At 41.9% G+C, this 21,323-nt stretch overlaps 1 pseudogene; it reads left to right on the top strand.

Annotated features, from left to right (window-relative positions):
* Positions 1 to 233: 233 nt before the first annotated feature.
* Positions 234 to 10,118, top strand: LOC123049488 (MORC family CW-type zinc finger protein 3-like; annotated as a pseudogene).
* Positions 10,119 to 21,323: the final 11,205 nt, after the last annotated feature.

Raw genomic sequence — 21,323 nt, 5'->3', positions numbered from 1 at the left:
TATAAAGGAGATGAATTTTTCACATAAACACCAAAATCCATATATCACAGAATCCTCGCAGTTCAATTCTGTTGAAGATGGTCCTAGAATTTTAGATCCAGCAGTGAACAAGAGAACATCTACACATACAAGAAATTTTATTAAAACAAACCCTAGCTATCTCCGAACACTTGGTCAAACACATGCTGGCTGGATCTTTGGAGCAGTAGCAGAGCTCATAGATAACTCCAGAGATGCTGGTGCATCCAGGTAAATCCATGCCTTCAAGGTGTTGTATCAGATTTTTTGTACTTTTAATTTGTAAATCATTTTTCGGGGCCAGTTTGACTTCGTGAGGGCTACTTTATTCCCAATTGTGTAAGCTTAGTTAGTTTGGAGGATATTTAATATCTTAAGACACACCCTGAAGATTATTTGGAGCTATTTGTTATTTGATTGCACCACTGATTTGTTCTTCTTTTATTTCCTTATTAATGGAAGATTGGATATTTCCATCCAATCTATGTTTTCAAAGAAAGCAAAAGGAAAAGTTCCTGTCTTATGTGTATCTGATGATGGCCATGGAATGACTTACGAGGAAATGATGAGAATGGTCTCATTTGGTCACGACAAACCTAATGAATACTGCCAGGATCAGATTGGGAGGTTTGGAATTGGATTTAAGGTAAAGATCCGTGTTAAAATCTTGTCAAATGGTCTTATTCTTATGCTTTTCTGGGTTCCTGGTCATTGTTGCGATCCATGTTATCAATGACCTCTAAGTATTTCAATATTTTACATCAATTAGATGCTGTACTGCTCTGATTCATTTGAAATATGTTACTGAAACTGGCCTGAGTGTGATAAAAGTATGTTTATTTATGTCAGTCTGTAATTCACTATTTAATTCTGTAATGGTGTTGGGTAAATGAGGACAGCACAAGAATTCCACCGGTTGTCTATTAGTGCTCTTCCTATGTTTTCTATGCACTGCCAATGCCATGTTCCAAAGTCGCTGCTTTACCTTCAATCATTTCTGTCTTGTGTAACTAGGAATTTCTAATGTTAAACTGCCCAAGCAATAAACAGTTGTGCTACATATTTTGTAGAGCGGGGCTATGAAACTTGGGAAAGATGCACTAGTGCTTACCCAAACTTCAACTTCCAGATCAGTGTCCTTTCTTTCCCAGTCCTTCAATGACAAGAAAGATGTAAGCATGTTTCTACATACTGCCTTCATTAATTGTCTATGGGTATGTTAAGGCAATAACAGTATTATTTGCTGCAGAATATTGAGATCCCTGTGGTGACATATTGCAAAGAAGGACAATACATGGAAGTTGATTTGGATGTCCATTCTAAAGCTGCTGCAGAGCATAACCTCGATGCAATCAAGGAATTTTCTCGGTTTAATGAGTACTTCATTGGAGAAAAAGTGGGGTTATTTGGTGAAGACGGTACTGGTACACAGGTTTATATATGGAATTTAGACAGATGGGGTGAAGATTACGCCTTGGAATGGAACCCCGAGAGGACTGATGAAAATCCTGCTGGTCATGGTAACGGAGACATATTAATCCGTTCAAAAAGAGTCAGATCACGTCCAAGACAGACAAGTAAAGATGTATGTAACTTATCATCAACATTATTTTTGTAATTTTTTGAGGCGATAAATGACCTGCAGATTCATAATTGAAGCCAGAAGGGGTGTTGCATTGTTCTAATGGTTTCTATACAACTGGAGGGATGAGTGGGCTCTTATGCTTGTGCACACCCTAAGTGGAATAGAAAAATTGGTAGATTTAGGAACTGGATGGGATTTCGGTGGCATTCCCTTTGTACATTTAGGACACAATATGTCAGTGTGTAGTTAGCCATGTTTTGCTAAAGCATTAGTGACGGTTGTTATTAATTTCACTATATTATTTTTCCAATATCTAGCACTAATTCATTTTTCATATTCTACAAGGTGCCATTGGATTATTCGCTTAAGGCTTATCTAGAAGTTATGTTCCTGAATCCTCAGATGAAGATCACTGTCCAAGGTTCTCTGGTATGCTGTAATACTCATATGTCATATTTCACTTATGTTGTAGCATGTTAAATTCATGTTTCATGTTTTAGGTCATAACCCGTCATTTGGAGAAAACCCTTGATAAGACGTCTGTTATGTCCGGTGAAATAAAGGGAAGGACCATTTGGCTGACGCTGGGGATGAGTGTTGAAGAATATGATAGAGTTAACTGTGGGATGTTCTTGTTTTGGCATGGCCGTCTAATAGAGGTGGGTTTAACCATTGTTGTATTAAATCACACGTAGTTGACTATTACATGCATTGTTCCACCCTGACCTGTTCCATATTAGAATTAATAAGTCATCGCATGCTCACATTTAAAGCTAATGTTAGGGTAGAGATATGACACATCTATAAACTGCTACACTTCTGTTCAATTACATAGCACATATATTTTCTTCATTACTTGCTACGATAGAGATGGAGAACGAATCTTAGCCCCATCTTTCCGGGCATTGAAAACTACGTTGAATGTAATGACTAGCAACCATTACCAGGAAGTGGATTGAGCTTTAGGCGTTGTTTGGATAGGGCCGGATACATGGTCAACGAGTTTGTAGCCGGATTTTAGCAAAATCGGTTTTGCTAATGAATTTTTGGATAACTAATTTATACAGAAACACGTTTGGGTTTGGAAAAGATAAAACTGGCTTGTACATTTCCTTGTTTGGGTAGGAGGATACCGATTCACTTCTCCTCCCCTTGCCTTCTCTCTCTTACTTTCCCCAATTTTGGCCATTGATGACGACTTCCCAAAAGCTTCGACTCCAGCCGCTCCAGCCTGTGATTCCTCTTCCGTCGTTCGTCCTCACCGCCAGACACCGGCGCCCTCCTCCCGTTGGGACGGCCTCGACGACTCCGCGCGCGGAGGCTTTCCCTGGTCGCCTAGGCCGACTCTGGTCGTCCCGGTACAGGCTCTGCTCGGCGAGATCTGCTCCTCGAGCTCATCCCGTAGGTCCGCCGCCCCTGGGCGACCTCCCTCATCGGCCCTGCACAGGCTTTGCTCGGGGAGAGGTTCTTCTCGAGCTCATCCCAGATGTACGCCGCCCCTTGATGCTGGCCGTCCAGCAGCGTCCGTACATGGAAGTTTAGATCTCAAAAGAGTGCTCGACGCCGCCCACCCTGATAGCGGCCATGTCGGGGCTGGAGGTCAAGCGTGAGGACTATGATTCGGCGGAGCAGGTAAACATTTCTTCTTTGTTTGCATTTCAAGGTCGAATTATTTGAGCTGGGAGCCATTTTTCTTATCGAATGACAAATTTATTGCACACAGTTGTACATAAAATAATTTAGCATTACTATCATCTTATAATACAGAACGGGAAGTTTTGGAACCTATAAATTGATGAAAAATTGTAACAATTATTATTGTAATGAATCTATAAATAAAATTTAAAAAATAATATTGTAATGCTCAATCATCTTCTGGTTGTTGAGCGGAACGCTGTTGATGATTACTCCACAACTGTCGAGCAATGCCTGCACGAACTCTCTCACCAGCAGCTCGTTCATCTTCTCTTGCTTGCCCTCTAACTTGCTGATCACCATGGTCAACATGTTGTTGTGCTTCCCCATGCTCATAAAGCTCGAACAACTCATCATGATGATTAACCTTCCGGATGAAGTTGTGGATAATACAACAAGCCATAACAATTTTGACTTGTGTTTTATATGGATAAGGAATTCCTCCTTTCCTACTTAAAATTGGAAAGCGAGCTTTTAGAACACCAAAAGTTCGCTCAACAACATTTCGTAGTTGTGCGTGCAGATGATTGAACATATCTTTCTCACTAGTATATCGTCGATTACTTCCACGAAAAGAAGCAATATGATAACGATCTCCACGGTACGGGGCAATAAATTTTGGAGTATTTGCATATCCAGAATCAACAAGATAAAATTTACCTGCACGTAAGGTTTGATAGCACGGTCAGAATCTTTATGTAATAAGATTAATCAATATATAGTTCATATATTTGAACTTTTACCTTCAGGAACAACAAAACCCCCACTAGTAACAGCCCATCTTAGAACTGCTTGATCTGATGCAGAACCTTCCCATCCAGCAGCGACATATGAGAATGTCATGTCAAATGACACTGCTGCCATTACATTTTGAGAGGGGTAACCATGCCTATTTCTATAAGGAGTTTGCTTATCTAGCCTGATTTTTGCCTCAATGTGTGTCCCATCAATTGCTCCTAGGCAGTTCTGTTGGGATTTTTGTTAGTCAAACAATGAAGTTTAAGTTTCCATGACATAGTATTTAATCATATTTAAAAGTAACATGTGTTTGCGATAGGAAAATACCTTGAAATATGGGTAGAACCTTGCATCACCCAATATTTTCGCTGGGATTTCATTCCTTGGATCTGTTATGCAAACATCACGCAACCCATTTATGGCATCTAAAACAATGTTGAAGTGTCGGCTGATTGGTTCACCAGAATGCTGATATCTATCTTAGATGACATGGTTCCTAACATTGTGACCAATGGTATGTAGAAACATGAGTAGTTGTTCGTCCACTGTCATTCGCTTTGTATCCTTCAGTAAGCCTCTCTCACACAAAGCATCTCGCAGCAAGTAGAATATGTGCTTCTCAAGACGAATTTGTTCGTAAAATCTAACTGGATGTCCCTCTAGCAACTCTTTTGTTTTCTGGGCACCAGTTAATATGGAGGTGTTACGAGGTGTTTTGAATAACCTTGTGAACAACACATCACGAAACACGGACACTGCAGAAATGTTATTAATAAGAACTTGCTCGGAATCAGAAAATTCATCATCTGGCACATACAAACTGTTCATGGTTCCCTGCACAGTGTACACTATTGATTGTATCATCTCAGAATAATATTTTATAAGATATATAAAATAGTTGGAAATGAACTTTCTCAAACTGAAAGTACAGTTGATTGTTGCAACACAAACTGACAGAAAAAGCAATGGAAATTGTTCTCTAAATACATAAAATGACAATTACTGAAATCAAATAATGGTGTATTACAAAATAACTAAGGATCAAGAATCCAAAGCTTTCGAGTTTCTTCATACATCTCAATGAAAATGGTGCGTTTGTCACCATCTGTAAATGCTTTTACTGCTTTCAGTTTTGTGCTGGCATCGAGGCTACCCATACTATTTAGTACTGACATGCATGATTTAACCGAGTAAGTGTCATTTTGTTCTGCTGTTTTTTTCTTTGCTTCAGCAATGCTGAGTGATGCATCTGCAAGACGATCAATTGCTGTTATGGCATCATCAGCTGTACGTTTTTGTCCTCTTGTAGTTTCTTTTGATCCACTTCCAGGGAATTTCCTTTTTTCTGGCTCAATGGCTGTCGACTTCTTAGTGAACACACCAGGGGAGCCATTGTTTTCATCAGACTCGATTTCATGTACTTCAACATCCTTATTGAGATCAATTTGAGATGATTTAGTTGTGCATGAACCATCTTTCCCTTTGCTAGATACAGCACCAACTCCAGATGCCGTTGAACTAGCACATATTTGTTGAAGATCTTCCCAACTAGGCCACACCTTTTCTCGATATTCTTGGAGTGACTTATCCTTCTGCAAGTTGTTAATTTTTTTATTAATAAATATAATATACCAATTTTATATGAATCCTACTCGCACAAACTTACCTCAATTAGTTCCTCCCAAGTTTCTTCTGAAGCTTTTATCATTTTGTCATCGTCGTCCCAACCAAATCCAGTCAGTTTAAGAAGTCTATCCATGGCAGCATAGCAACTCCAGTAGTACTTATGGCGATTTTTCAATTGTTGTAATTCAAGTTTGTCTACTCTTGAATCATTGAATTGTTTTAAGATATCACGCCATGCTTTCTTTGTGTAACCTGTTCCTTCTTTCCCTCCGTGTAAAGTTTGATCTTTCATTATAGTGAGAAGTATTTTGTCCTCCGAAGATTTCCATACATGCCTCTTTTTATCTGGGTTTTCTTTCCTATTTTTTTGGTCCTTCTGATCATCCATATTTATCTACAAGAAAATAAAAATTTAAATGAGTATGTGATTGACAAACATAATTTCTCTTGACATTTCAAAACCTCCAATTTAAAGTTGTACTTACAACAAGCCATATTGCAAAGTGAGTTATTTGGTTGAGAAGAACACTGTTAAGTGGAAGAAATGAACATGATAATAATATTTCAACTGCATTCAAATCATCTCTTGGCGTGTATTCTTCTGATTGCAGTAGACAAATGGGGGTCTAGGACTGAGCTAATCTTTAATGTTTTACCTATGACAACACTTACTACTAATTGTTTGATTTCTACGTGTATTCCTATGTTCTTTTCACAATGCAGGTCGACAAAGGAACTGATGGCTTGTATTTCAGTGATCTACTGTTGGCTTACCATTTGTTTTTATAGAGGTAAAGCTGCATGTGCATGTTCAATTTAAATTTGAGGGCCCCTTATATCCAGGAGTACACGATTGGCCTACATACTAGACTATGATACATGTGTATACAATTTAGACTACAGCACAAACATACATACTTATATCGCACAGTTCAGATTGGCCTACTGCCTATTAATACCATATAAATATATAATTAGAGTTAGCGTGCCATTTACTCTTTTTTCATATCTGGCGTTTACCTGGTTTCCATGTACAGCAGCAAGTAACTAGTGTAGTGGGTTTCTTTTATAATCAAACAGAGGTGTGTTTCCAATTAGAGAGAGGAGGGGACAAATTGCCAAGTTGGTGGTTCTAGTTTCATCTACGAATTGGCTATCTCAGATTACCGGAGTTTTTTTCTTTCTGCAAAATGAGCTTCATTACGAAAAAATGAATCGATGAACAATACCATGAATTTGTAGATCTACAACTTATACGTACGAATTTGTTGATCAGGATGATTGATCGATGAACATTACCATGAACTCTGTACATCTACAACTCATATGGACCAATTTGTTGATCAAGATGATTGATCGATGAACAATACCATGAAATTTGTACATCTACAACTTATATGGACTAATTTGTTGATCTGGATGATTGATCAATGGACAATATCATGAAATATGTACATCGACTACAACTTATATTGACAGGATGATTGATCTTACCAGGGTCGTGCAACTTGATTGAAGATGGGAAGATGATGAGAACCGCCTGATGAAGAAGCCGCTGAGAACCAGTGCCAGCGTCTCCCAGCCAGCGCATGTGAATGGAATTGACGGCCAGCCAGTTTTATTAGCGATGGGGCCTGTATATAAGCAATGAAAAAGGCGCGAGGGCGAGCAGCAAAACGCAGAACTGGCGCCAGAAAAGTTGTTGCGAAGCGAGCGAGCGGGAAAAAGTTGTTGCGATCACGCATATAGCAACCGCGTTTGTGGAAAAACGCCTATAAGCTCGTTTTTCTATAAGCCCGAAATCTTGGGTTGTACAGTTCCAAGTTTCCTATAAACATGGATTTGTTATAGTAGCCAAACGAGGTTTTGTTCGGTTGAACCGTTTTCCTGGTTTATAGAGTACGGATTCTATATATATCTTTTTTTTTTGCGGGGAGATTCTATATATATCTTCTATCCAAACAACGCCTTAGTGTTGTACACAGCACACAATAGATGCTTGCGTTGTTTCAGCAAGTTGTTTGCACTATTTGTCATGCATTTTGTATTTGTTGTAACTTTGATTTTGTGTTCTCTTCCCAGTCTTACAAACGAGTTGGTGGTCAACAGCACAGTCCTGACGTTGGGCGTGGAATGATAGGAGTTGCAGATATTACCGACATCATTGTATGATTTGTTTTTCAAGTTCTTTGCTCTTCTCTTTTCCTGTTTGTTTACCCTTGTATCCCTGGCATTAACTTCTTGATGTATTTTGCAGGATAATGAAGATGGTAGTACTTGGGTTCTTAACAGCAAGCAAGGGTTTCAAGATTGTGAAATGTATGTCAAACTGGAGGAGTGGCTCGGAAGAAAAGCAGATGAATACTGGGATACAAATTTTGACAAGCTTGAATTGGTATGGATGCATGATTTAATTTATATTGGAAAATATCTTACATATATTGTCCTGAAATGCATTATCAGATCTCTTTTGCATTGTAAAAGGACAAGAACGACAATGCTGGGTGATAACTCTGTATGCCATAGATTGTTAGCAGACAGCTCTTGATCATGCCTTTACTGAGAAAAAACAATACTCTGTTGTCATGCATTCATTTGAATATTCTAATGAAAGTATTAGTCATGATGAGGTGGGATGGTAACACGGTGGACAGCGTGAGTTACCCATTCATGCCATCATGATAGAGACAATCAATAACAATTTGTGTTACTATCCATTCAAAACCTACCAGGTCTTCTGTAAATATGGTAAAATTGACATACAAATATAGATGTGATATGCACGTCCCTTTTTCTGCATGGAATACATGCATACAAATCTATCAGTTCTTTAGAAAAAACATCTACTTACATGTATGTAATCATGCCATCAGAGATTTAGTGTCGGCAGGGATGGGGGTTGCATTTCCATCCTCTCAGGAGCTAAATGTTTATCTTACAGAAGTAATAAGTTATCATTTTACATTATGCATTGTTCCGTATTATTCTAAAGGATTATTCACTGTAGTTAACTTTCTTCATCTAGAGAGAAGACTGTGAGCACATCGAGGCTGTTGCTGACTGGGTTCAGTGCAACAGCTGTCGTAAATGGAGAGTGCTGAGAGTGGGCTTCGATAAAGACTCTCTGCCCACTGAATGGTTTGTATGTTGACAGACTATTAAAGTTACCAGCTTGCAATTAGCATATCATCGCTACGACATTTTTGCTATGGTGGCCAGGGTTTTAAGTTCCTGCAACTTTTCAAATCGTGACCAAGATCAATTTCATAAAAGAAATGAATCCTGTAGCATTTTAACTTCAAATAACTTAAATATCTTTTCATTGTTAAATCCAGTTATCTTTTCATTTTAACTTCAAATAACTTAAATAACTTTGTATCATGAAACTATAACACTTCAGAACAGGAACTTGAATTGATACAATCATCTTGCTGTAGCAAAGTTTATACAGCACACGTGTACCTTTTTGACAGGTCTGAGGTGTTGATGCGGTGAACTTTCAGGTTTTGCCACATGCCGCCTTTCAATGGGAAATGTGAGATTGCACAGCAACAGATGGAAGTTGGGGTGATCACGGTTGCTGCGAAGAGATCTGGTGACACAAAGGTAGCCCAGCTGAAGGTTCAAAGACTCCGTCAAGATGAAGATGTTAAGGTAACAACAAATCCAAAGCTTCATTCTTTGTGAAAGTCTTGAGTCATTAATTAGTACGTAGTAAACTTCATCCATTTTGTAAGTCAAGTCATCAAAAGTAAATATGTCTTTCTTTGTGGGAGATTAAGAGTAAATAGTTAATCCTGTTGTGTGACCAGAATGCAAGGTTAATCCTGCCATCAACTTACAAAGAGGGGAAAAGGCCTTCCAATGCCAGGAGCTGTGAAGGTATGCATGCTCTGTAGGCAAAAAAGAAGCCATGAATCTGCAAGAATGATAGTTTTTGTAACCCCTGTTTTTAAATTGTTTTTTCTTGCACGAGCTAATGATTTGCTATCATATGATTCAGAAGATAATTGCTCACAAGCCGAGTCTGATAGGCCATTGAAGAGGCGGTTGAGGGGGAACTGTAACAAAAAACGGTGAATGGTAACGCGCGGTAACCGTCTTTTCCTTAGTGTAACCAAGGCCTTAAAGTCTTATTATTGCATCATTTCGCTGACGACATTCTTTGATTTTTCAGGAGTTTTCAGGCACCTTTGGTCAACGACAATGGAGCTGCAGATATCTGTTGATTCCATAGGACGCTTACCACTACCTTTGGAAGATTCTGCAAAATGGATGTAATATGCATACTTTTCTTAATCTGATCACACGTACCTGTACCGAGACATTAGAAACGGAATGCTTTTGTTTCGTTTATCGTTGGCCTCTTTTAAGTAAAATGTGCACTTAAAGCATCTCCAACGGCGTACCTCAAATCGGACACACTAGACATCCGTAGGCGGGTCCAGACTCATCCGTGGATCTGGATATGAGAGCCGGCAATCCAACCCTGTGCAAGGGACATGGCATTTTCCATTAATACTTGGATTTTTTTTCTCATGGCGAAAATAAAAACTAGTCTAGCCTGCTCTTTGTTGGATGTGGGCAAGTGTCCCACCTCCGACTCTTTGCCGGATGTGGATGGTTTTGTCTCCCATGTTCTACTCTTCATCCACCTTCTGGTCATGGACGTCGTCACTCAAGGTAATGTTTTGGCGGAAACGATGTGGAGCTGCCGATGTTGGCAGTGTTTTCATCCGTGATCGCATGCGCTGCCTCCTCATCCACCTTTGCTTTGGTTAGAAAATGAAAAAAAAAAACAGCGGTTACAGCTCATTATCATTCATCGCTGCTTCTTACAGTTGATCTTATAACCCCTTGTCAGCCTCTTCTTACAGCGGAAGAACCAAAAAGACCATAGTTAATTATCTCAGCAATATAACTGACTTCGAGTAATCTATGCAACCAATCTAAATTCTGAAGCACTATCTACCAGCAATAACATGCGAGAACTGCACACAAATGTAAGAAGAACATGAATTGGAGACAAATACCACAATGTGCAGTCTCTCCACATTCGGAAAGCATAGGAAGGTAGGGCATCCTCTTGACGTCATTACAAACTTCAAACCACACATTTAGAGCATCTACAGTCGGACTTGGCAAATCCCCTCAAACGCCCGCGGACGCGTCCGGGCACGTCCGCGGGCGCATCCGGACGGGCCCTCATATTTCCTTCCGTGCATCCACATATCTCAAATCTGGACTCTCAAATTCAAGCAAATACATGCACGTCGATCATGCAACACAATGTCGCACATAAATAACAAATGTTGGTATCAAGCATACATAGTGTTTACATAAAATTTATTTGAAGTGCCAAACCCAAGCATTGCCTCCTTGGTTGCCATTGTGGATCCACATGTGCTCCACAAGATCATGGAGTAGCTGCGTGTGCATCTGCTGATTTTGAAGATTCTGATGCATTCGCAGAAAGTTCATAAGCTGAGCCATATCTTGATCTTTTGGGATTTCAACTTGTTCTCCGAGTGCTTCGAAATCATGGGTTTGGGCTACACCATCGTCCTCATCCTCGACAATCATATTGTGCAGAATAACACAACATGTCATCAGTTGTCACAAACTTTCTGATTCCCATATCATTGCAGCGCTCCACACAATTCTCCAACGCCTGAAGCACACCAAATGCCCTCTCCACGTCCTTCCTAGCTGCTTCCTGCATTGTTGCAAAGTGGCTCTGTTTATTGCCACACGGCTCGGCTATGGTCTTCACAAACGTCGTCCATTGAGTATAGATATCATCGGCAAGATAGTACCCCATGTTGTAGTCCCGGCCGTTAACGGTCTAGTTGCACGGTGGTGATTCCCCATTGCAAAGCCTCCCGAACACCGGAGATCGTTGAAGCATGTTGATGTCATTGTGAGAACCGGACATTCCAAAGAAAGCATGCCAAACACTACTAGGAAAAGGGCTATAGATAATATGGACACTAATGACGCACCATACATATGGTGCGCCACTACTATCACTACAAAAAAAAATACACTTCCATGATGATACGTGTTTGTCACAGTAGGTCGCGTTTTTTGTCATGCATGTACATCCATGACAAATTTATGACAGAATCAAGATAGTCATACCTGTGCTGTCGTAGAAGTGTTCCATGACATTATCAAAATTATCATCACGGAAGTGTCCACTTCCATGACGATAAATCGCGCGTCACAGAAGTGCTTTCATCAAGGGTGACCGACACGTGGCATCCACCGTAACGGAACGTCGTTAAGCTATCAGGTCGGGTTTTGGATCCGATAACCCGTTAACAGCCCCGACCAATGGGGATTTTCCACGTGTAAAATCATCATTGGCTAGAGGAAACACGTGTCGGCTCATCGTTGGGACAGAAGTCATCCGCTCAGAAGGCGCCTATGATACGTCGACACATGGCACGGCCCAACAGTGGCCCATTCGTGTGAAAAGGCCGGCCCGTTTGACTTGGTCAAAAACTGGCGGGCCGGCCCATGGAAAGCCTGTTAACGGGCTGTTCGCATATAGCCCATTTACAGCCCGCTAACCCAAGACCCGTTATGCCCTATCCGAATTAGGCCCAGTAGCGTCATCTGGGCCATCCAATGTGATTCCAGCCCGTTTTCACTTCTGGCCCATGTATAGCCCATGACGTCTTTCGGCCCATATGAGGCCCTTTGTAACTCTTGGCCCATTAGCGGCCCGTGCTGAAACTGGCTCGTAATGAGCAGTGTATTACTTTACACTCATTAACGGCCCATGGTGAAACTGGCCCGTAATAAACAGTGTATCACTTTATACCCATTAACGGACCGTTATTCCGTTGGGCCGTTTCCAGCCCAAGTTAACTTTCGGCCTTCCGAGGGCCCATTTATTCTTGGGCTCATTTGCAACATTCGGTTACTTACGGCCTGTTACTGTCATTTTCTGCTTGTGGGCCAAATTCAGCCCGTCGTTACAGTCGGCTCGTTTATGGACCGTTAGTCTGTTGGGCCATTTTCCTAGCATCACCAAATACGGCCTATTAATGGCCCGTTAAGGTCAGCCCATAAAACATACGATTTCCATTAAAGGCCCGTCTACGGCCCATTAAAGGCCTGTACAAGACTCATAAATGAGTCGGCGGCCCATGGATCCTACGAGACGTAGAAGGCCCATGGATCCTACGAGACGTAGAAGGCCCATGGATCCCACGGCCCGTGAAGGGCCATGGTCGGGCGAGTTGGCCCCCATTTGAACGATATAGCATACTCAAAGAATTATCCTACTCAATACTATCACCTCTAAAAAGCATATACTATACAACAAAGAGATGAAGGCATAGAAATGTAGAATAATCCTACACTATACAATAAAGAAATTATAGCCGATTATACCCACGGGGCATTATGGTTCGGCACAGCTGATAATAAAGCATACACAAATAGCAAATTACATACACTGGGCAAATACAGCTCATACATCATGGACGCGCATCAACTTAACTCCATTTGAACTATAATCTCTTAAAAAAATAGGATTGGCCGGATTCAGATAGCAAAATTTTAGTCTGCAAAATCTCCAATTCCTTCATGGTTACCTCAGTGTCTTGTTTCATTTTTTTGACTCCTGCATCTAATACCTGCATGTCCAGTCTCAACTTGTTGATTATACATTGACAATCATGTACATGTTGTCTTGCCACCTCTAGTTGACGCTCGAGAACATCAACACATTTCAATTCCAATCCATAATCATTCGGTAACGGTCATGCCGCACAGCTCGCAGATCTTTGTGTTGATGTCACTTCATCCTGAAATGTTTCTGTAAGTACACATGACTAGGGCAAAAATATAATTACAACAATGAAGCGAACAAGACACTATTTTGTACTCCCTCCGTTCCAAATTACTCGTCACAGAAATGGATGTATCTAGAACTAAAATACATCTAGATACATCCATACCTGCAACAAGTAATTCGTGGCAAAACAGGACTAACAATAATGTTACACATCACTTAAAAAAATTGTTACACGTCATGAAGCATAAGCAGGTGATATTTTAAAAATTATAGAAAAGATAGTCTGTGCAACCTGCATACAGAAATCCCTCTTAGCTCACCGGAGGAGCATGATGTTGGGGCCCAATTGAAAACACAGACAAGTTACAAATTTAGGCAACATGTTGCGTATAAGTAAGCAAGCAGTTGGCCATTCTGTGCCTCAATTAAAGTCTTAGGGAGCATAATGAACAGCAGAGGGTTTCATACAAACATATTACAGCAGGAAAAATTATGCAATCATTAGCGTAGTATAAACTAGATTGTGAGCCTCATGCAATAATAGTTGGTTAATAGACTTCAAAGCTTCAGGCACACTTCGGCAGAGTAATTAAATGGTAAGGCCTTTAATTATGTCAACTAATAGTGATACAAGTACCGAACATCAGGCATGATTATTTGGGCATCTCATTAACTGAGGACAAATAAAGCAATTGAAAAGAGAAAATTAACTATGCCTGAAACAAACAAGGAATTGAACTGTTGAGTTGCATACAGTGACTTATCTTAGCAGGTTGAAGAGGCTCAGCGCAGCTCCTACTTCTCTTGCAAGGCTCCTTCCTAACATCTTGTACTTGGAAATCCTCAATCTTATCTTCATCGCACCCCCTCTGCAAGGTGACACAAACTAGTTACTCGTCTCCTTGGAAGATAAATATGCATACTTTCCAGTCTGTGAACACAAAAGAATGAGATTATAACAAAACAACACCACATAATGAAATATGCCGCATCTCTTGCACTTGCACACAATGAAATAAGCATTTACTATATCTGCACTATGTAAAAACTAGGCATACCTTCGAACTGGATCTCCAGGTACTCTTGGAGAGCCTACTGTAGTGTACAGCCAAACCTTTATGTCACCTATGAGTTAGACAAGGCCCCACTACAGCAGCCCTTAGTGTTTAAATCGTTGACAAGCTCTGTTAGAGTGTTAGGTCAAGAACAGCAAGTAAACCAAATAAACAGTCCTAGTATGGCTGGCTGATGCAAACAAGCAATTGAACAGATGTGTGAGCAAATCTTACATATCAAGAAAAGAAGCAAAGAAGGAGGCTTAAAGACCATCACTTGACTAACCAGATTTAAGGGGCATTTAAACATCATGTGCAACATATGAACTAACATAAACATTGCATATTCCAGATTCTACAATGGAATGCACATGTATTAGGTTATGCCATGTATGATGATGCCTAAATGTACAGATAGCAGGCAGGAGTGATTCATCATTGCATGCACAATTGAATTGCAGGTTAAGGGCCAGTTCGATTCCGCCTTTTCAGGCCATATTGTCAAAATAAGCCATAAAAGATGTAAAGAAGTCATTTTTGAGTTATGGGCTTAGGCTTAACTAATTTCGCTTTGGAGGGGGGTGTTTCGGGTAGAACCTCACTAAAAATTGAAGGGAAGGGGAATAGTGAAATGACTCTGTTGTCTGCCTATATTACACTCAAAATGCAACTGCTGACGCCCGTGTCACACCTGACCCTCAAGTAAAAAAAACACGCAAGCATTCATTGCCCTGCCCGCTTGCATCTCCTCTCCCCTTTCCCACTACCTCGATCCCCTGCCTGCAGCACTAGGGTTCCTCCAGCGAGCCGTCGCCACTGGTCCCATCTGGCCTGGTCCTCGACGATGCTATGTCTAGCTAGGCTACATGGCCGGCGGGTAGGGGCAAATCTCCCTGGCTGCTCCTCCCTCTGGCGCCGCCCCTCATTCTCATGGTCTCTAGTAGCTGCTCCAGTGTGGTTCGTCCAACGCACTACTCCGGGGGGCGCTGCACAACTACGGCTGATGCCACACTGCGGTAGAAGGCACCTTATTCCCCCTCCCCTCCTCCCAGGCCATGGCCTTGAGGTGCTGTTGAAGGATGAGCTCATCCAACAAGGTGAGGATCTCCTCTGATTTTTTGCCAAATTTTCATTCTGATCCACCATACGATGAATTGCTATGAGCTGCTTCTGCTGCTGCTATATGATGCATTGCTATGAGCTGCTCCTGCTACTGCTATATGATGAATTGCTATGAGTTGTTGCTGCTGTATGATGAGTTTCTATGAGCGGCTGCTGCAGCTGCTATATGATGAGTTGCTACAAGCTGCTCCTGCTGCTGCTATATGATGAATTGCTATGAGCTGCTCCTGCTGCTGCTATATGATGAATTGCTATGAGCTGCTGCAGCTGCTATATGATGAGTTGCTACAAGCTGCTCCTCCTGCTGCTATATGATGAATTGCTATGAGCTGCTCCTACTGCTGCTATATGATGAATTGTTATGAGCTGCTCCTGCTGCTGCTATATGATGAATTGCTATGAGTTGCTGCTGGTATATGATGAATTGCAGACTGCTGCTGTATGATGAGTTGCTATGAGCTGCTGCTGCTATATGATGCTTTCAGGTGCTGCTGCTATACGATAATAACCAGCCACTTGGACCATCGAATTTCGATAAATAATTGTTCTTCATTTAAATGTGGGTCATGCGTTATTCGTTTAAATTAGGCAATGGGATCTCTTTGGAAAACATTGACCAAAGTAGATTGTGCCAAGTAGATGGTATCTTTGTATTTGCATTTTGAGCAAATAGTGATGGTCTTTTTTCCTACCATATTAATTACTACACTAGGTTCAACTTGTGATGTTTGCAAGTCAAATTAATTTCCATATGGGCAGCAAAATGAAAAAAATATAATGCAATCTAGACTTTCCACTGATCATACCAAAGATAAGCTGAAAACGTAATGAAAAGAACTGGTTGTCTTATTACATGGAGCTTATATTCACAGGTGCTTATTTTCTTAGGATAACTCGTAATAACTGTCCCTAAGAAACTTGGCTAATAGAACTGGCATACAAATAACATGTCACGATGATTGCAATGGAGGAGTGACGTACCATAGCACACTGTATAGGCTCACCGCTGTCTCTCCTTTTTTTGTGATGTTCCATGAAATTGCCACATACATTTTGTACTTTTTCATTGTGTAACCCTATCTGCAAGTTGACACGGCTAATTTCAGACATCTCTACATGATACAACATTGCATATCCCTTGCGCATATTTAAACCACCAATTAACGATTGTGTGCGTACCATAAACTAGCCATGACTCTGTATGCTGGACTAGCAGGCACTCTAAGGGAGCCTAATGTAGTGCACTGGAATTCCTACATGCCACCTACGATTTTGTGTAATGTACTGCCCCTGTTCCTTAATATATGTCTTTGTAGAGATTCCAGTATGGACCACATACAGATGTATATAGATGCATTTTCGAGTGTAGATTCACTCATTTTGCTCCGTATGTAGCCTATAGTGGAATCTCTAGAAAGACTTATATTTAGGAACGGAGGTACGAGGTAGTATCATGTATGACATCTACATATCTAATTTAGTAGCCAGTAGTAGATATCATTGTCTGCATATAGGGATTACTGGTCGAAAATCTTAGCAAAGCACACTGGCAGGCACAGAACAATACAAGAGAGAGAGACGCGCTTACAAGATCATAGCAATGCCTCAGTCCAGGATCTTGGTTGGCCAAGCTGTTAGATCCAGAAGAAACATCGTCCTTGTAGTTTTTGCCAGCTGCATAACAGGTGATGCTGGACGGGTTCAAAGGTGAGAAGTACCTAGGCCGTGGCGGGTGCTTGGCATCTCTCCAGACGGTGGGAATCAGGTTAGAAATGTCGAGGGTGATGACGCTGCGCTGGCTGTCGGGTATGGTAAGGAGATCTAGAACCGTCGAGTAGGCTGTTTGTGGAGAGGCTCCGGTAGGGTGGACTACGGTGTGGGAGAAGCGGATCTGTGGCCTTGGACGAGGGAGTAGGTGAAGCTGCTCTGGTGGTTGGGTTAAGGATGGTTTCGACGACGCGGATCTGCGGTCGTGGATGGGGCGTCAGAAGCTGCTCCGGTGGTTGGGTTAAGGATGGTGTCGACGATGCGGATCTGCGGCTATGGACGGGGCATCAGAAGCTGCTCCGGTGGTTGGGTTAAGGGTGGTGTCGACGATGCGGATTTGCGGCCGTGGACGGGGCGTCAGAAGCTGCTCTGGTAGGTTGGATGAGGGTGCGAGGAAGCGGATCTGAGGCCGTGGACTTGTGAGTTGGCAAAGCGGCCCCGGTAGGGTTGAGAATGGTATAGGCGAAGCTACTCTGGTAGGGTTGACGATGGTGTCGGCGAAGCGGCTCCGGTAGGGTTGAGGAAGTTGTCGGCGAAGCGGCTCCGGTAGGGTTGAGGAAGGTGTCGGCGAAGAGGATCAGAGGCCATCGACGGGGGCGTCGGTGGGGCGGCTCCGGGGGGTGTGGACGAAGCATCTCCGGTGGGGAGTATGAATGAGCCGCTGCAGATGCGCGACGGTTGACGAGAGTACCAGCAAAGCAGATCCGGCGCCGTGGACAAGGCCGACACTGAATGGGCTGTGGTACAGTGGTGGATGAGCAGTCTACTAGTTTCTAGGGGAGGTGGGAGGGGTAGATGCGTTCGAAGAAGCAGAGCCGGCGAGGTGGACGCCGATGGCAGTGAATGGGCTATGGTACGTTGGTGGATGAGCAGTCTAGGGTTTCGAGAGGGGAGGGGAGAAAGGGCGATGAAGTACGAACGACGTGATGTAAGATGCTCTGGTGTTGTGGAGTTAGTCGTTTTTGCGGGAGGGGGAGAGGAAATGGGGGTGCCGTGTAGTGGGGGAACCGGAAGTTACCAAAGCAGCCCCGACCTATCATGTAGATGAGGGTGGTATTGTAACTGTTGGTCTCCGTGCACCAAGGACAAAAGGGCGATTTCGCATGCTAAAGACTAAGGTGGCGGAAATTATAGAAGAAGGCAGGAGATTTTGCCACCCGCGGGATCGTTCGTATCCAGTTTCAACTAATTTTGGACCGTGCTAGTGGGAAGGTCATGCTAGACTGTGTACACGGGGCACGCGTCAACAGTTAATAACTGGTGTGAAGTCCACCCCAGAAAAAAAGATAATAACTCGGGATGATGCACCGATAACTTGGACGTTCACACGGGCGCGGCCAATCGTACGAGTGTAGTGGAGCGTTCAAAAAAAAGGGATCAAACGCTCAGCCTATGTATTTCTTGTGTAAATAGATAATTTAGTGCCATTGGTTATTTAGTTTAAACATAATGCATTGACGTGTTAGTGTAGAGGCGCACAAAAAGAAATGGATATTGTAGTCAGCTACTTAAAAGTGTTACCTCATATGATTACATAGCCTCCATTTCATAAATTGCGTACCCGTTGAATTCATATATATTACTTCAAATAGAAATTTAAATCATCCAAGACTAATGAATTTGAATGCAAGAGTAACAATGGTGCATGTACATGATAGCTACATTGGTTGTTTGAAGAAACATCACTGTAACTTTGGCATGCACAACTGAAAAGGTTTATTTAAATAGAAAAAATGTGATATGCAAGTGTCCAATCTTTATAGCATTGAATCGATATTGTACCTTTGGCCATGATACGAAGTAGATATTGGCTTATGTTCAAGCGATGCACGTCCACGATCGTTAGATAGTGATACGTGAATGAATTGTGCAATCTCTCTCACACACATACATATCTCATTTCCCTGTGGGCATCGGAATCACACATGCGCACTTCGTGTATTTCTCTCCCTCCGTCAGGGTTAAATTCGTCTTTCTACCCCGTCATACAAGTCTCTCACACAGAAACACACACGCTCTCTATGTCTAACACGCCCACCCCTTTAATTCTGCCCACCCACAGCCACTAATGTCTCAAAGTATAATAGTCTCTCACACATATGCTATCTACCTATCCCTTAATATAGCTAACTATGTGTCACACAAACTCCTTCTCCCTACTAGCAAGATGCCCATGCGTTGCACGGAACATCAAGATGCATTTGTATGAGAAGTTTATCTTGTGGGAGAAAATGATGAACGAGGGAATGCCTTATTTGCAAATGCGGAGAGAGGTGTGGGTATCTTTTTGCAAAATTGCCATAGTTTCCTTCCTGTCCGTCGGATATAAATTGGATGGCCTATATTGCAGGATGGCGGGAACACCATCATCACCAACTCTGTTTTTTTATAAGAGTAGAGATATGTGAGTGTCACTGCCCCCCCCCCCCGCCACACTTCCCAACACCAAAGGAGTAGGGTGACACCTCGATATTGATACTAATCTATCGTCTGGCTTCTCTCTCAAACACACACACACACTACCCGGCACCGAAGGAGTAGGGTGGCACATCGATCTTTATAATAATCTATCTAATCCTCTTTCAGACACACACACACACACACACGCTAGTTGTGCCTCTGTGCCTACCGCGCACACTCTCGATACGTCTTTCTCTCCCCCAACAATGACAACAGAAGGGTGACAACTCGATCTGATCATAATCTGTCAATTGGTTTCTCTCTCAAACATTGTGTCTCGGTGCCTCGCTCGGTAGCCCCCTTGATATGTAGACTTCTCGCGCGCGCACAGCTGTAGTGACGATGATGTTGAACCCAATGTGCCTTGTTTTTGCCGGCCTCATGTGATAGTTTTCACCCTGTTTTCTGTTAATTAACAAGGCAACCTTTTCTTTGTTACTACTAGTGAATCTGAACTCATTCGGGGAAGATATAAAATATATCACTTCAACCCAATTATCGCAGCAACTACTTTAAAAGAAATTAGCTAGCTGCCCGTGCGTTGCACGGAACATCAAGATGCATTTGTATGAGTAGTTTATCTTGTGAGAGAAAAGGTTGAACGAGGGAAGGCCTTATTTGCGAACGTGGAGAGACATGTGGGTATATTTTTTGCAAAATTTCCATAATTTCTTTCCTATCCGTTAGATATAAATCCGACGGCCTATATTGCAAGATGGCACACACACCATCATCACCAACTCTATTTTCTACTCCCGCCGTCCGAAAATACTTGTGATCAAAATGGATAAAAAGAGATGTATCTAAAACTAAAATACGTCTAGATACATTTCCTTTTATCCATTTTGATGAAAAGTATTTCCGGACGGAGGGAGTATTTGTCTTTTTAGAGATTTCAACAAGTGACTATGACCGGACCTTACCAACATACTCAAAAAAGTAGTCCATAATTTTGATGTTACCCTCTTTTCTTGGCGGTGCAGTGCCATCTGGATACCTCATAAATAAATAAAGTACTACATGATACTAATATATGATACATGGCGCAGGAGTACTAAGTATTATTAATACAGTTTTGCTAGAACTCATCTAGATGAGATATAATTTGGTCTCATTCATCTTTTCTAGCCATTGGATGTGATGCTATATAAAGATGCATGTGTGCTGACGTGGGTTGTATTTGTTCTTGTGCAACGAACTGACCACTTCATGTCATGTTTGATAGTCTTAAGTCATTAAAAGCATACAAGCCCCACATCACTGCTTGGTTGATTCCTCTATTTATGTCAAAAAATAAGAAACAACGTGAGAGTTAATGCACCACGCCTATGTGTTTACTATTTGGTTTTCGTAAGATGACTTAATACTCACCTAGACGGAGGGAGTATTCGATTTGACAGCGGGCGATGCAGTTCCCGATACGGCTTTAATGCAGACGAGGGAGGGA

The sequence above is a fragment of the Triticum aestivum genome, chromosome 1A (genome assembly GCF_018294505.1).
Source record: "Triticum aestivum cultivar Chinese Spring chromosome 1A, IWGSC CS RefSeq v2.1, whole genome shotgun sequence".
In the NCBI taxonomy this organism is placed as follows: Eukaryota; Viridiplantae; Streptophyta; class Magnoliopsida; order Poales; family Poaceae; genus Triticum; species Triticum aestivum.
Note: the sequence above shows the minus strand (reverse complement) of the source record. Positions and strands in the feature narration are given on the sequence as shown.